Source organism: Pongo pygmaeus, chromosome 2 (genome assembly GCF_028885625.2).
Source record: "Pongo pygmaeus isolate AG05252 chromosome 2, NHGRI_mPonPyg2-v2.0_pri, whole genome shotgun sequence".
Lineage (NCBI taxonomy): Eukaryota > Metazoa > Chordata > Mammalia > Primates > Hominidae > Pongo > Pongo pygmaeus.
In genome coordinates this window covers 197556436-197574425 of record NC_085930.1, presented here as the reverse complement: position 1 = coordinate 197574425, position 17990 = coordinate 197556436, and the positions used below count along the sequence as shown (strand labels likewise).

The 17990-nt window shown below is 40.8% G+C and overlaps 1 protein-coding gene across 49 annotated transcripts in view; it reads right to left on the bottom strand.

Moving 5' to 3' along the window:
• LPP (LIM domain containing preferred translocation partner in lipoma) overlaps nt 1–17990 on the bottom strand; it is a 741980-nt gene that overhangs the window by 532068 nt on the left and 191922 nt on the right. Inside the window, exon 1 of one of the 49 annotated variants that reach the window (XM_054479467.2) lies at nt 17705–17725. The exons of the other annotated variants lie outside the window; for them this stretch is intronic. The gene's annotated coding sequence lies outside the window, so the exon portion shown is untranslated. Of the gene's footprint in view, nt 1–17704; nt 17726–17990 lie in introns of those variants that run through there. 49 annotated transcript variants of the gene reach the window in all.

Below are 17990 nucleotides of genomic sequence, written 5' to 3'. Positions count from 1 at the left end.
CCCATCTCCACAAAAAGAAAAAGAAAGTTATGTAATTCAGACAGGATATCATATGGACTTCATGAGAAGAAAGAGAGAGAAGGGTGGGAGAAAGAAGGGAGGAAGAGAAGAAGAAAAGACAAAGAGGAGAGAGAGAAGGAGGCAAGGAATAAAAAGGAAAGACTTTGGACTAAGATAGTAAGTTAAATATCCTGGAAAACAGAGGTCTTGAACTATGCTTTAAAGAAGTGCTAATACACATAAGCCCACAGAATGGCAGTTTCAGGATCATCTGGGAGTGTAATACAAATTCTCCCACACTCTCTCAGGTTTACTAAACCATAACTTCTGAGGGTGGGATTCCTAATTCCAATGCAGGCCGGGTTTGAAAAGCGTTCCTTCAAAGTTAAGGTAGGACCTAAGCAAATAGCAAGAAGGTAACAGACATGTAACAGAAGTGGGGGAAAGTGACACTAACAATAAGGAAGCCTAGAATCCAGAAAACTCAAAATATGTCAAGCAAAGAAGGTCTAAAATAATGGGTTGAAAAAGAGGTATCTTGTGAGGGACTGGCTCTAAAAAGCTATCATAAAGTCATATGTTAAAGTGGAGAAGGCTGGAATGTGGGTATAGCAGTGCAATGTAAGGATGTGGGCTCTAGAGTAACCCAGATCGAGTTTTAGGTCTTAAGGGGAGAAAGAGGTATAAACCTAAAGAACAAGAGTATCATCATGCAATACAAGACTAGAGTTACAGGGGGCTCAGAGGCTCTTCAGAGGAGAATCTCATTTACAACCTGGAGACAGATGAGTTCAGCACACAAATAGGGAAAGGAACAAGGAAAATGCTCAAGTTGTAAAACAACGTGATCTATTCAGCATCAGCAAGCCATTCTGGATTCACTGTCCTCACATATAGAGGAAGAGATTAATAATCCTGACTCTGTTGGGTAGTTGAGGGGATTAAGGAAGGGAATTTGACATGACAATTCTAATGACCTGCCCAGCGTGGAAGAAGCACTCTTTACAGTCCACTTACTGCCTCTCTTCCCCTTTCGGGCCAATGCAGGGTGAAAGAATAAAAAAGATAATGAGCTGTCCCTGCAGCTAATAGGTCAGGTGCCGAATTTAACCATGGTTTCTCCTAATATGTTCTCAGGGCAGCCACCTAGAGTTCTTGTGGTTGGCAACTCTCACCCATAGGCACATACTATTTCAATAGCTGAGACTCCTTCACTTCCTGCTTCTCACTTTTACTTTGTCAGAGGGGCTGCTGCTCCTCAAGTTTGTTAACTGGGATGCAGCTTGCTTTCTAACTGACACATAACAATTTCTATAGGCAAACGTGCTCTAACTTCTTTCAAAAGGGGACTGTTGGCTGTCCTGAGAATGGAGCAAGTTTTACTCTGAGATGACCTGTGTTCAGCAGAAGCACAAAACTTGCTGGAAAGTTTACACAAATTAGTCGAGCTGGTTGGCTGGAAGAGAGCTCCTGAAGTGTGTCTTCTGAGGGATATTAACAGGGGTTTGCTCAAAGTAAAACAACAAACCAGGTCTAAGTCAAAGAAAGCAAGGTGATTGCTGTCTCACGGGACTTCCTCCAAGACTGGGCATGTTAACACGCACTGTCAGTACCTAAGAGAGCACCAGAGGGTGCAGCATTTTCCAGACTTGTGTGGCCACTCTCTGGAGTGGTACCTCCTTGGACTAGTCTTTGCGGACAATGCATCAAAAAATAATGAGCTAAAGCATGACAAAAGCAAGATTTTGCTCAGGGTTGACCTCCAGAGAGATTGTGAAGATGCTTTTGGAACGCTTGCATCTTCCCACTCAGATCCCTTCTCAGGGCTTCCACCTCCTTCCACCACAAGCCCTCTCCACTCCCCACTTCTCAGCGCACACTCTTTTGGAAAGAATCTACTAAACTCAACAGCATCAGATTGGCACCTCTTCCACTGTTTATTCTGTTTACTTGGAAAGCATCTCCCTTTACTATAATTCTACTCATTCAAGGCCAACCTAAGTCACTTCCCCCAGGAAGCCTTCTTTGACTCCTGCCCTTCACCCCGGTGGAAATAATAGTTCTTTTTTCTTCTCTGAACTTTCTCTGCAAGTTTCTATCTACTTTAAATTATAGTTGTTTGCGTGTTGTCTCACCTTCACTAGTTGATATACTCCTTCCCTAATCCTTTCACACCTCAACTCAGCCTCACAAGGTACAGGAAAGTAGAACAGGCAGTTATAATTATAATCACCATGTGGAAACAATATAGCTTCATAGTTAAGAGAGAAGCTGCTGGAGCCAGACTACCTGAGTTCATATCCTGGCTTTAGCTATTATATTATTATTATGTAACTTTGGGCAAATTATGTAACATCTCTGGATCTCACTTCTTCCTCTGTGAAATGGTGATAATAACAGTACCTTCCTCAGAGGCTGGTTGAAAGGAATAAGTGAGGTAATGCTCAGAATGCTACCTAAATCTATAAGCATTTAGTACAAGTCCCAGAGAGTTTAGAAGTGGCCATGTCAGAACTTTTCAGATTTATGTCATTTTTTTCCTTCAATATGTTATCTTTCAAAATTGCTCATCCATTCATAATGTTTATTGAGCTCATAAATAAGTCAGGTGTGACTCCAGTCAGCTGAAAAACAAGACAGACAAGGCCCTGAATTCAAAATCCTTCCACACTCTAGCAAGGAGAAAAAGGAGGCAGAAGGGGGTTGATGCAAAAGTAAAATAAACAGAAAAGATAGCAAACATGCTGTTTTTTTGTTTATTCTCATGTCATACCCTCCAGCCAAATGATTTATTATACTATTCTATTTTGGCCAAAACTATACTCAGAATGCTTTCTGTTTTATTTAAACTGTATTTTTAGAGCTCAACATTTGTTTAGGATGCTTGCCTCATCTCACCAATTTCTTCAGAGAATGAACAAGGAATCACTCCAGAATTTTATATAAATATCTTGTACATGGATTTTGGATGAACCCTCTCCAACCTCCAGCCTAAACCCAGGTGCATCCCCAGTGGCTGACACGTGACTTAAAAAAAGAATATTCCTGACTTGGCATGCAACTGCTGTTTCTGGGCGTTCATAGTCTTTAAATTTGTTAGTAGAAGAGCATTTTATTGTGAGAAAGAGTTCAGCATCATTCATAAAACTATAGACTTAACCACTCTCTCCCTTCTAGATTTCAGCTATTAAAAGAGTTGAATCTAATACCATAGTTTGATTCCTGAGGAACTTTGGAAATGATGTTTCAGCATCTAGTGAAATAGCCATTCACCTTCTTTCCTGTCTTTAGGATAGGTTTTCTGTCCATGAAAAATATTTTCTTCAATTTGATTTTTTTATGTTGATACATAAAGGCTTTTTCTTCGTGTCACTAACTCATGCCCCTTAATCATTTTTGTCCTTCTTGCCGCCTCTACCTCGGTTTGTAAATCACATCTTTTTACGTTTCTGCTCCACCATGTCTGGGGACATACACAGGCCATGCGAAGAGAACCATGGTGGTGGTGGTTGTTGCAGGTGTATGGAGAAGAAGGGAGAGACTTGAGGATGGAAAGCAATGGAATGAAAAGTCCAAGCTGTGGACATCCACCCACCTCCCCAGAATGGTTGAAACGCTTTGGCCTTAAGAAGTAAAATTCATATCCTTGACCAGAAGCAGTTGAAATTCCAGCCAAAGCTTTTAGACTTTCCTTTGCCTGCATTTCTCTAAAGAATGGTCTTTGTCAACCCGAAAATCTGGTAAGTTGGAAAGTAAGTTTATTAAAACTAAAATGATGCAAAGATTAAAATCAGAAACAAATGAGGTCTCAATTAGTAAATCTTATCTCAAATTGAAGGATGGAGAATCCTTTTCCACGGAAAGAACTTCCATAGTGGGTAGGTTAGCCAAGATCTATTGCCACAGTTGCCCACTGAATCCTTGTGGGAAATAAGCCACTGACTCTAGATCACTTAAGACAGTGATGCCAATAGGTAGGCAGGTTAAGCAGTAGAACCTTTATTTAAGTGAAACAGTTTATAAAACTCTAAATTTTAACAAGCCAATAGCAGAGCTGCTTGGTTTGAAGGGCCCAGAGTCCTCACTGCCCACCCCACACTCAATCACTGGAGCTTCATTTCTACCCAGAACCCTAGGGCTTCTAGAGCATAAGTTTAAAAATTCACTGATCTAATCTAATTTCACCCTTAAAAATTCTCCAGAAGACACTGAGGCACAGAGATTAAGTGTGATCCACGAACTAGTGAGTAGCATGGCCAAAAATCCTCCCGAAAGAAACTATGTTGCCTTTTTCCATATATATAATATTTATGTTCTAAGACTCTGCTCTTTTAGTAGGAAAAAGAAGCTGGGATCATCAATGTACCAAGAAAAATTCAAAAATTTGTCCAAGTTCAACGAATGGGCACTAGCAAATAAGGACATCTAATATCTTGGGAAACTTAACTTGGAGAAACACAAAACATCCGCGCTATAAGTTAAAGTTTCATTTGATGATTCTGCAGTGAAAACAGCAAAATTACAGAAATTTTTTTAGCTACTATCCATAAATGTGTCAGGCACAAAATCAAACCACTCTAAAATAATGTGAAATCCATTCAGTTTTAAGTACAGCAAAACATAGCCGCCTTTGTGTGAGGTGTGGGAGACACGCAACTCAAATGTGCTCCTTGGGTTAGTAACTTAAGCTAGGAATTCATGAAAAAAGTGTGAGGAGCCTACGAGAGTGTTGAGCAAAAGACATTGTGAGACACATTGATAGAATAGTCATATGATTAACAAACTGTCACATCAAACTTTTCTACAACGTGGGAACACTTCGACACTTCATATTTTTAAGACTGACATTTTGATTCATTACTGTAAATAGCACTTTGGGTTAAATATTGTGACAAGGAACAGATCATATATATGTACATATATATGCACTCTATATATTACTTGTGTATATTTTTTCTAGCTCTGTAACATTTTATAATATATGAAACCTTTTCCTACATTGACAGTTTGAGCCAGTATGTAAACAGGCTATTTTACTGCTAAAGTACCCATTTCTATGACAAGTAGGCAGATGGACTTTCCTTATTTCTCAGAAAGTCTATAAAGCAGAGGGATTTCAAGAGTAATGAAATGACTTCTAAACAGATTCTGAAAACTCCCGGTAAGTGATTTTACCAGGGCGTTTTACCTTACTACACCTGAGTTCACAAAATCATTATGATGATCGTATATAAAATGTCTCTTCTAGCCAGGTGCGGTGGCTCACGCCTGTAATCCCAGCACTTTGGGAGGCCGAGGTGGGTAGATCACAAGGTCAGGAGTTCGAGACCAGCATGGCCAATATGGTGAAACTCTGTCTCTACTAAAAATACAAAAATTAGCCAGGCGTGGTGGCGGGCGCCTGTAGTCCCAGCTACTCGGGAGGCTGAGGCAGAAGAATTGCTTGAACCCAGGAGGTGGAGGTTGCAGTGAGCTGAGAGCACGTCACTGCACTCTAGCCTAGTGACAGAGCGAGACTGTCTAAAAAAAAAAAGGAAAAAAAAAAAATATATATATATGTATATGTCTCTTCTGTCTTCAGGGTGCTCCCAATCTACTGGAAGAAACAGACACATACATCTGAAATTCTAAAGAAAGCAGACAGGTTTTAATTGAGGAAGGTACAAAGTGATGCTTTTATTTCCTTTTTGTCCTCTCTCTCTCTCTCTCTGTGTGTGTGTGTGCGCGCGCGCGCATGTGTGTGTTCATTGATTAATGTTCCCAGGGACGTTGTTCACTGTAAACTGATTCAATTGAATTAAGCAAAGTGTGGGTATCAATGACGGCTGAAGAAATTTAGAAAGTTTACAAGAGTGCCCAGATTCCTAAGACAAAGTTTCTTCTGAAAGAAACTATAAGGATAGTGTTTGGTTTCCATCTAACTTCAAATAATATAATTTTCTAAAGTTTCGCTTTGCCTAAAACTGTAAAAGAAAAGATAAAACATCCATTCCTCCCCACTAAAAACCCAAGTTTCAATATCAACTTTTCTTTGGTAATTCTAAAGTTATTATATACATTGAAAATACAGAAAACTTTATTTTAAAAATCATAAAGCCACCACACAGAGACACGCATACAAAGTACAGAAATAGGCCCACATGCATCTTTGTCTTACGTATTCAACTTTCCCTCTGGACATTATGCCATTATTATTCAAATTATTCTCCTCCTTAAAAGCCTGGAAAGGTACAAAAAAGAAGCACGAAACCTGTATTTAACAAGATGTTACATTCACTACAGATCAGCTTTGCCTCCGTACTGAAATTTAAATTAGTCAATGGTGTTCTTCCTGAGAATATACATTTAAAAAAGAAGACTGCTCGACATTTGTGTGTGTGTGTGTGTGTGTGTGTGTTTTCAGAAAGAATGTAGAATGTTATCAACAAACCTCATTTAAATCCTATAAAAGTTAGGAAAGTATAATGAATATCATCTAATGAATATGGCAAATATTGAGAAAACCTACAGAACATCAATATCAGACAAAATCTGGGTTTTAGTTGTAGCATTTAAAAATTCCTGCATCCTTTTTTTGAAACCAAAAAAAAAAAAAAAAAAGTGGTCTAGTTTTGTTCCCAGCTTAATTAGTCAATTCATTTAGGGCAGAGTGCCTTTTTCTTCATATTATATATATGCCTAAATTTGTTAAAAGTTAAAGGAGTCTTAAAAACTAGTTCAAGGCTTATTTCAAATTAAGGAAATTAAAGAAGACAGAAATGTGGTGTTTTCCTTCTGGCTTTACTGAAAACAAATAAGCTAAAGTGTTACCCAAAGCATAACGGCATTTAAACCTGAGGCCCTGTAATTCTTTTCCCAAACTCTTAAGGAGGTAGGTTACAACATAAAAAGACTGAAGACTCCTCAGCAGAAGGCTGAACCACTGTCAATGAAGTAAGACCTCTTCGGTATGTAGTGGGGGAAAGTAGAAGTAACATTACAATATTTGGAGACAAAAGATCTAAATGCAAATCAAATCTCCATCACTTGTTCCTAGAGGTAAATTTGAGCAGCCAATTGAATTTTTTTTCTTCATTGTAAAATGAAGATAATAATAGACAGTGTATTGGGTTTATGAAAAATAATCACACATATGAATTCTTAACAAAATCTAATTTGGTGAGAACATTTTTCCACAAAATCATCATCTGCCAATTTTCACCAGCAATTAGTAAACATTTTTTAGAGGTCATCTGAATCCAACTAAGTTCAACTCAACAAAAACTTACTGGATGCTCATCCTGTGTTTAGATCTCTTCCAGGTGCCTGATTAAAAGGCAGGGTAAGAATAAAAAGTGAAAAGGAGAAAGGCCCATTTAAGTCACAATTTCTGCTCCCGAGGACCCTGTAATCTTGTGGCGGAGACCACATTTCACATATAAACTATTGGAAAAATACTTGACATTATAAAGTACTGCAAAAAAAGCATGGTACTGACAATGAACGGCTCTTGTGGAAATTTTAGGTGAGGTCTTACGTGAGGTCAGAAAAGGGTTCAGAGCAGTGAGAACACGGCACTATGATTATCTTTCCCAGCCCCTTTAAGCACTCACTTCTCGAGGAACCCATCTGTGAAATCTGAGAAGAAACATTCTCCCCCAGAAAAGCTTCTGTGGGTGGATATGCTTAGTGGCACCTTGGCCATTTACTCTGGGCTTCTTATTCCCCTTCACTTTCCTGGCCCTGCCTCTGCACTGAGTTACTCTCCGTGTCTTCACCTTCTCTGCCCACTCCTAGGCGTGGCAGTGTCACCAGCTCATCCCTCTGCAGCTTTCAGGACTGAAGAGCACGCTCAGGCAGGGCTCAGTGCCGCACAGCTGGAACATCACCAAGCAGGGAAACGAGACCTGACCTCCTCTCCCAGCCTTCTCTCTATGCACTCTGTGGCCTTGAACAACTCACCTCCACACAACACGCCTCACTCGCCTCGCACATCGAATGAGAGTACGGGATATTCATAAGCCCTTCTTGCTCCTAAACATTCAATGTCTGTGCCTGATCTACAGCTTCCAACCATTTCCAAGTGGCAACTGGGGGCTCACCAGTCACACAGCTCCCGAAGAGGCACTGACGTGACCACATCAACGGCTTCTATTGTGGGGAAGGGTCAGCGACTCCTTCAGAAAATAGCTGATCTAAACAGAGCCCAAGGAGTGTCATGGCAACACCGCTCACAAGCTGCCAAAGGTGGGGAGGAAAAGCAGCCAATATGTGTGTGCAGCTGCCACATTTCAGAACAGCAATCAAACCTCATTAATATCATCTTGCTTAATACCAAGTCCCGTAGATCATAAGCTATTTTTATTGTGTATTTAACAGATTTTTGTATTGTCTTCCCTGCCAGAATCTTCACAGTCCAATACAGAAGACTCTGCCATCACAGAGCCTTAAGATCTGAGGCCACCCAAGGTTAACTCAGGAGAAGGAGGAAGGGGAAGAAGCAAAAGTAATAGAAAAAAAAATGACAAGGGGGGAGAAAAATAATACACATTGAGGTCGAGGCTAGCTAGGGAAGAGGCAGGAGTAAAATGTAATAAGTGCAAGTAAAAGCCAATGCTACAGACACTCAAGAACAAGGCGCCAGGTTGCAGCTCTCCAAAGACTCAAATGTATGTGTGGAAAGGAGAGTGGAAGAGCTCAGTCTTCTGGTACACTCGGGGACCACAGGTCCCCCGACGCCAATTTTGATCACAACTTCTGCTTATTTTCACAGTCTCTACAATCCATATCCCTTAGAAGGGTCATGCATGCTACTCTGCAGAGCCCTACACCCGTGTTCCAGGAGGGAAGCATCTATCCACTACCGAGTGCCTTTCAGAGCTTACAGGAAAGGGCTTCTGCTAAATGTCCTATTTAGAAACAATCTGTCTCCCTCATGGAGGAATGGGAATTCTAGCTTTTGATGACTGACCAAGCTAAACTTTGTGAAAACACCTGTCACAAGGCCTGTCACATAACAGACGTGCAATGAATGTCTACTTCTTTCCATCTGTTTAATACAGCAGCAGCAGCACCTGTATCACCTTTATTCTTAGTGGTCTTCACAGAAACAAGGACTCCAGACAGAGCCTGTAGAGTCCTAAGAAGATACTCAAGTGCCAACCATCTCTCCAATGCTTGGTGAGATGTGGGCACGATTTGCAGAACTCCCACTAACTATGCAGGCAAATTTAAGTAAGTCATTTCTTCCCTGGGGTGGGGGAGCTGGACTAGATAGGTTTTAACTTCCTTTCCAGTTTGGAAATTCTTTAAGCCTAGAAGTCTCATATCCATCTCAGAAACAAGCAATAGGCAGAGAGAAAAACTATTGGAGAACATAGTCATTTGCTTCTCTACTGAGCACTATGTCTGGGGCCCTGTGCCAGGAGCTACAGGAAACTCAGAGAAGCAGAAAGTAATCCTTAAATTCAAAGCCTTTAAAATATGTATGAGGGATGAGATGGGGCTGGACACATGGAAAGATGGCAATACAAAATAAAGTTTAATTATAAAACAAAGTCCATTGCTAAGGCTGAATTCCAGAGCCAAGGAGCGGACAGGGATGACTTGTGTGGGAGAAGGGGTACGTGCTGGTTCCTCAGGCAGCAAAGCAAGGCAAAATGGCACGGGGTGCATTTTATAAGAGCTGGCCCTCTGTGGTGGAGGAGTGATCAATACCTGGGATAGTTAAATCTCTTATTGTTTTATGTCTTAGATTCCGTTAACATCCTCTGTTTCATACATTAAACACTAGAATACTAGGCCGGGCGCGGTGGCTCACGCCTATAATCCCAGCACTTTGGGAGGCCAAGGCGGCGGATCACAAGGTCAGGAGATCGAGACCATCCTGGCTAACATGGTGAAAGCCCGTCTCTACTAAAAATACAAAAAATTGGCCGGGCCTGGTGGTGGGCGCCTGTAGTCCCAGCTACTCAGGAGGCTGGGGCAGGAGAATGGCGTGAACCCAGGAGGCGGAGCTTGCAGTGAGCTGAGATGGCGCCACTGCACTCTTGGGTGAGAGTGTGAAACTCTGTGCCAAAAAAAAAAAAAAAAAACTAGAATAATAATGTCCACCCCACCTATCTTCATCATAATGCTCTGTGGACAGTAAGAATATAAAATAGGGACAGGACACCTGGGTCCCAGGCCTTGCTCCATTGCTGCTATTCTAGTGCCAGGATTTTGCTAAGTGGATAACCTGGCTGTGTGATAAGAGACTTTGTAGAATTTCAGCTAGAGTTCTTGAGGCCTCTTGAGAACTCAAGAAGGATGTGTTCAAAGCTCACATTTTGCAGACAGAGTCTAAGGTTCACCAAAAGGAAGTGATTTCTCTCAACTACACATGTCTATGATTGATGCCCAGTTCTTCAGACACGCCTGATATTTATCTGCTTCTGAGTCCTGCTACAAGCTGGTTTTTGCCTGCCAGAGACTTACTCTTCAAATCCTTGTAATATCTTATCAAAGTCCAATTAATAACCTTTCAAAGCCAGCTCTTGTCCCTAGTTCTATAAGAAACCTCCAATAGGAAAGAGTTCTCCAAATTCTGTCTCTCTCAAAGTATAATTACTGAGCTCACACATCACACCAAGTCTTGACTGGCCTCGAATCAAACTCACCTCCACAGACCTGCCAGCTCCCTCCTTCAATTTCTTAGCAAGCTACCTTGCTTGTAGGTGTTGAGTAAATGATTATTAAGTCACGTTGGTCTGACAGCCACAGTTTGTGGACATTCAGCCAAGTATCTTCTAAAACATGCCATGTTGCCTGCCTCCGACAAGCCGAGAAGTGTGCAATCCCCAGAGCAAGCAAAATGGTTTCAGCCACCTCCAAATCCATCAAGCTTTTTACTAGACCAGCTGAACATGCAGCAAAGGAGAAGAGGCATAAAGGAAAGGAGAGGAAGAGCAAAGGGCATGACTGCAAATTGGATGAACAGCATGCTTGTGAGCTCAGGAGCACTGGTATTATCATTCCAGTTTTACAAGTAAGAAATTTGCAGTGCAGCAATTCAACAGCTGGCCAAGGGCCTCATACAGAGTCCCTGATGGAGCAAACAGGTCTCAGTGCTGCCACCTTTTCAGCTACTGCTTTCACCACTGTGGTAAAATGGTGTATAGACAGAGTCTCAATACCTGCCATCAGTGGGGCAGGCCCATTGAACCAACTGCAGAGGATAGGAGGCATCTGGAAAGAAACAGCCACAGAAGCTACTTACAGCAAACGTTTATACCGAGTTTATACTCAGCCAGTAATGTCTGAGTGAAAGCATGGCAGAAAGATTGATGAGACAGCACTTTGTAACTCCAGAGGCAACCCCAGGCACTTATCAAATGGGAATTTTTAAAAATCCCTTTAAACACATGAGGACTCAGATGCCAGCACACGTTTTGATGGCCCCAGCCAGACAGCAAAGGCATATTGGCACCACTGCAATTTGTCCATTCACCAATATGCTTCCCAAAAAGCACCCATATGCTTTCTTTTAGCATCCATATGCTTTTTTAGCAAGGAAACTAAAATATTTCATTAGTTTTGAGTAATTAATAATTACTTATTTCACAATAGTCACCCTCATTAAAAAGCAAAAATAACTGATTAAGCTGCAGGATCCTGGCTTTCAACTCAGGCTTTTTAAATTTTTTTAAAAAAATTCTTCCCCTCTAGGAATTGAGTAATAGGGTAAAGCAGCCAGTGTGGAAATATTCACACTACAGGGAATGAACAGTTATCACCCACAACCCAGCATTCCTCTTGACTGAGACATCGTGGTTTAATGAAAAGAACATGGACTTTGGATCAGAAAGACTTAGAATCCAATCCCAGTTTGACCCCTTCTGAATAGTAACTTTAAGGAAATGAAGGGTGTTAAAAAGATAAAGCCTGCTGGATCCCTTCAACCCAGTCTTCCATTATTCCCAAGGAGTGACTTCACAGCATCCCCGCCCCCCGGACCCCGCTATCTCAAGGCATGGTACAGCATGCCCCAAGAATGCTGGCAGCATGCCAGTCATTGTCAGCACACCACGGCAACAGCCTTGAAATAGGGCGAGGCCCTAAGTGAATGTTTCTCAAACACTAATAAGCATATGAACTACCTGGGGATCTTATTAAAATAGAGATTCTCATTCAGAAGTTCTAGAGTATGATCTGAGATTTGCATTTCTAACAAACTCCAGGTAATGCTGATGCTTCTGGTCCTCAAACCACACTTTGAGAAGCAAGAGCCTTACAACTGTCAAGATGAAGTCAGGAAATAGAATCTTGAAAAGCAGAACATCTGTGCCTGTCTCATTGGGCTGTGATAAGGATTATTAATCAGATGGGTGATAATATTTCTGTATATTGAACAGCACACTGGTACAGTCCTGTTAAAAGGGTATGGTTTCGGCCATGCACAGTGGCTCACGCCTGTAATCCCAGCACTTTGGGAGGCCGAGGCAGGTGGATCACCTGAGGTCAGGAGTTCGAGACCAGCCTGGCCAACATGGTGAAACCTCGTCTCTACTAAAAATACAAAAAATTAGCCGGGCATGGTGGCTCATGCCTGTAATCCCAGCTACTACAGAGGCTGAGGCAGGAGAATCGCTTGAACCCAGGAGGCGGAGGTTGCAGTGAGTCAAGGTCATGTCGTTGCACTCCAGCCTGAGTAATAAGAGCAAAACTCCATCTCAAAAAAAAAAAAAAAAAAAGGGTATGGTTTCTACTACAGACAACAAACCTGAGACCCAAGTAAATCAAGTAACTTGTCCAAGGCCACACAACTAATCCTGCTGACCTTCAAATACAGGTTTATCTGCCTGTCAAGCCTATCAGTATGAGTATATGCCAATGGAAAGGTAGGATATAAAAGTAGATACTACTGTAGATTGCTGGTATAAAGCCTCGTTCTTGTTTTGCCATTATTCCCAGGGAGACATTAACCTGCTGTGTGAATTTTAATAAGTCTTACCCCTTCTAACCACCTCCATTTCTGCATCTGCAAGGTGAAGTTACTGCCATTGGCAAACTCTGAGGCCTCTTCCATCTCTGACACTGCCTTTCACTCTTCTGGCCCCCCACAACACACTCACAGTGGGTCATCAGGTGCTAAGTTTTAGCTTCACACATGTGGCAGTCATTACAACTTGGCAGCATCTAAATTCTAGCTGCTCACATCTGCATTTGTGCTGATCTGTGCATAGTCAGAAGTTATCTCTGTTAAAAGTCTCATGCTCAATATAATGGGGGGCGGGCCGGGGGAAGGAGAACAAAATAGATGCCCCAAAGCACTGAAATTCCAATTTAGTTGAAAACTCAGTATGATCAGGGCACTATGACCCTAACTACTCCTCATCTCCTCATCTCACTTACCAAATAAAGATATTGAGAGCACTAACCTGACAGAAGTTTGAAGAACAAGAAAAAAACTGAGTTATGCATAATGTGTTTCATATGATTATCTAACTTTTTTTATTCTTTCTTAAGGAGCCAGATAAACATGTAGTTAATGAATTATGATATGAAGTAATACATAATGTATGATCTTGTCCCTTCCTAAAATCCCATAGTACACATTCTCTGTATTCCTCTGGGGCCCATCTACCATTTTCTACCAGAAATTTCCATGGTTTATGAACTTGCATCATTGTCTCTATTTGTCTTCAATGTTATCTCTGGAGGTATTCACATATTTTGGAGTAAATCCAGATTTAAATCCAGATTTTATATTTATTAGCTGTAAAACTTTGGGCAAATTACTCAACCTCTCTGAGCACTTACCCATTTTCTGTTTCATAGGATTATATACAATAATGTATTGAGATGTCTAGCATTTAGCAAATTCTGGATTAAAACTGAATTCGAATGCATGAGTGAATGAATGAAGTAGAATAAGAGTTTCAATAATAAAATATCACTCACTAGTTTGAGATACATACATGCCAAGAGTCATGCTACAAAACGAGCCTAACACTCAGAGTATAACAATAGGTGACTACGGGGAAAATCCAACAGCAAAAGGAAATGTATGCTCTCAAATGTCATCTCATACTTCCCACATAGAATGAAAACTTTTGCTTAACTCATGGATGGCCTTCAGAGCATCTACAAACGTCCTAAACCTGTCGATAGCATTTTCTGAAGTTCTGCATTTTCCAACTATTTCATAAATTCATCTGAGTTTCTGAAAATTCCATAATCCTCACATCTGCCCCAAACACAAGATCATGTGTATGCACGTGTGCATACACATACACACACGTATATTAAGAACTACTACCTTAGGGCAGGCACAGTGGCTCACACCTGTAATCCCAGCACTGTGGTAGGCCGAGGCGCGTGGACTCCTGAGGACAGGAGTTCGAGACCAGCCTGACCAATATGGTGAAACCCCATCTCTACTTAAAAAAAAAAAATTAGCTGGGCGTGGGGGTGTGCACCTGTAGTCCCAGCTACTTGGGAGGCTGAGACAGGAGAATTGCTTGAACCTGGGAGGCGGAGGCTGCAGTGAACCAAGATCGTGCCACTGCATTCCAGCCTGGGTGACAGAGCGAGACGCCGTTTCAAAAAAAAAAAAAAAAAAAGAATTGCTACTTTAGGCAGGTCCCTGGACAGAAAGGGACTGTCAAATAAAAGAGAAAAAGTAGATTTAATAAAACAAGGCTGAAAGCTGCAAACATACTGTTTAGAAAGTATGGGTAGTGGAACTTATAATGATGACCATCTCAAACCAGAAAAAAGGGGCTCTGAATTCAAGGCCTGGCTTGTCTGCAAATTCGCTACGGGTCCTTGGGCAAATCTGAGACTCATGAAAATCAGAGGGTTCCTTTGACATCATCTATGCCACCCTCCTCCTCCCATCTCACAGATGGAGAAAGTGCAGCTCAGAGGAAAGTTAGGCATTCACTAAACTCATGGCAAATTAATTAGAGCCAGGATTTGAACCTCAGACTCAGTCAACTGATTTCTACTCTTTGAACCTCTATACTGTGAGGTTCAAGGTAAGCGCTTAGGTCCAGTGGTCTCTAAGTACCTTCTATCGGTTGGGTAACAATTACTACATTCTTCTCCAGACCTGGAAGCCCCCATGTACATGTGAGTTTCATTTTGGCAATGATTATACTAGCTGTTTCTCAGTCCCAGCCCATTCCCACAAGAATAAGGCAGAAGGGTCTGAAATAAGAGAGAAGGGTCTGAAAGGGTGAGAGACACTGCTATTCATGCTGTGTAGCCCAGCAATTGGGAATTGCGGGCCTTGAACTAGACTTCATTGTGTTAGCTATTATTCTTCTCTCCTCTTGCTTATTAAATCCCTCATCTGTCTTCTTTTTTTTAATGTTCCCCAACAATGTGCAGTAAACAGGAGCTCATTCTCAGATTCCTATAATTCACTGGTTCAGAAAAGGGCAGGAGGCGGGTGGAGGAGAGTGATGATGTCAGCGTCAAACAACCTCTTACAGGAAGAACTGCAAGGGAATCCACAGTCTTTTAATAAACACGGAGAGCAGAAGGTAGCCGGAACACTCTGTGCCACGTCTTCATGAAATTAATGAAGATACCTGGAGTCCATTTATGTTTTAAGGACATCTCACATCCCCATGCTGAAAATGAAATTGGTTTTGCCTGGAAGATAATGGCCTTTTAAGAACTAGGAAGTGAGAGGATAGTTTATAGAAAAAGATTTCTCTACTTAAAGATACAACTATGGAGTCAGAAGAATTCTAGTCCAAGATCAGTCAAAAACACTTTAGACAAATCAGATTCCCTCCCAGACACTAAAATCTCCATCTGTGAAATGAATAATTTGTTCAGATTACTTCGTGAAGTCCCCTCTGGCTTTGACATTCTGATCTCCTTTACAGATCCAATGATTTGCTCTGGAAAAATCAAATAATGGAAGAAGCATCCACCTCTTCCTAACAGTCTTAATAGGGGGGAAGTTTACCAGATTCTCTCATAAGACCCAGATCAGGGAACAATGTCACAGAGTAAAGAAACGTGGAGGAAGACAGCTTTTCTTCCCTAACAAGGAATTGCAAGTTGCTGGAGTAAGGGACTACCGCTACCGGTGTATAAATGCCCATTCTTACAGTATACATAATAAAAGTCATTAACTGCATGTCTGGTATGTAAAAGAAGCAAAAGCTAAGCAGAAAAATAACTACTTTCCCACACTGGCTGTGCAGTAGAGTCATAGGACTGTCCTGTGATGTTGGAAACATGGCACCAGGAGAGAGAAGGGACTAGCTAGGAAATAAAATCATATATAAGAGAACATTTAACGAGAAGTAATGCCATGATCAACTGGTCCAACTTTGTCATTAGATGATGAAACAGACCTCATAGAGGGAAGGTGACTTGCCTAGGTGACACAGCCAGGTGACATTACAGCTGAGATTAGAAAAGGATTCTCATGGCTTCTGGTGCACATAACATACAACATACTGCTTTGCTCCCAAAAACAATGTGATTCTATTCAGGTTATTACAGAGATAATTTCACTTATAACTACTGCCTCTACCTCCACTTCAAAAAACGGTAACTGATTAATTTTATTTAAAGCAGACTAGGACTGTTTCCACCAAATTATAATAAACAATTCACTCTGGCAATATAGACAAGTCCATGAGATTTAATTGGGTATTATTCATCCTTGCTAATGAATCACCCTGTGGAAAACAGGGATAATCAACCGTCTACAAGAGGCCAGAAGCCTGTTCTCGTTCAAGTACAGATCTTGCCTATTAAAAAACATTAGGTATCAGCTCTAAATAGTAAACAGGGTATACTGTCTCAGATTCCATGGAGTGCAGCTTTAAATAGATTTGGTTTGGAAATGGGACAGAGAACACACCGCAGTCAGTGGATCAACGTTGAGAGCAGAGGAAAACAATGATTACACTCATTAAGTGGGTACCTGTTGACACATTTACTGTCAAGTCTAATTATTTATTGAAACTGTTATTCTTTCTTCATTACTGCCACTGATACCAATTATTGCCACAAGATTATTTTAAATTTCTACAGCTTGCTCCCAGAATATTTACTTCTCCACCTCCCAAAGGTTACTTGAGAGGTTTCTATCATTTACTCTCTATCACTCCCCACCTCCGAAATATAACGAAAAGAGAAAGAGAGAAAATTCCTCTTTCTTGAGAGTAATTTTTGTAACCTTTCAGGGCTTGCTTAAAACTCCCTTGATCGTTTCAAGATGGGTTTCTGTGGGGACAGGGGATACAGTTAATTACTTTTCAAAGCTTATTCTATTAATATTTAACAATTGGCATTGGAGGGAAGGTTAGTGTGATAACTGCAGTTTCTAAATGCACAAGTTAGATCTCTGCCTCACAGAGCTGTCAAAAACTATGATAGTAGGTATCTACAGTACATTCTTTTCTGATATATTTATCCATAAAAATAAAACATTAGAAATAAGTTTTTGCAGGGTTATTTTGTGGACTAGAAAAGAAATAAAAGGTGGACAGGAGCCATTCTTACATTTTTTGCCACTACCTTTTTTAAAAACAATGTTTTTAAAAAGAATGATGGCTTCCAAACACGGCGTGTTCTCACTCAGAAGTGGGAGTTGAACGAGAACACATGGACACAGGGAGGGGAACATCACACATCGAGGCCTGCTGAGGAGTGGAGGGCACGGGGAGGGAGAGCATTAGGACAAACACGTAATGAATGCGGAGTTTAAAACCTGGATGATGGGTTGATAGGTGCAGCAACCACCACGGCACACGTATACTTGTGTAACAGTCCTGCATGTTCTGCACATGTATCCAAGAACTTAAAGTAAAATAATAAGTAAATAAATAAAAAGAAAACTTCCTGGGTAAACTAGCTTATATTCCACTTGAAAAATAAATAAATAAATAAATAATAATAAAAAAGTATTTTTTATTATTATTTATTTAATAAATTATTTAAATAAATTATTTAAATAAAAAAGTATTTTTTTTATTATTTATTATTTTTAATATAAA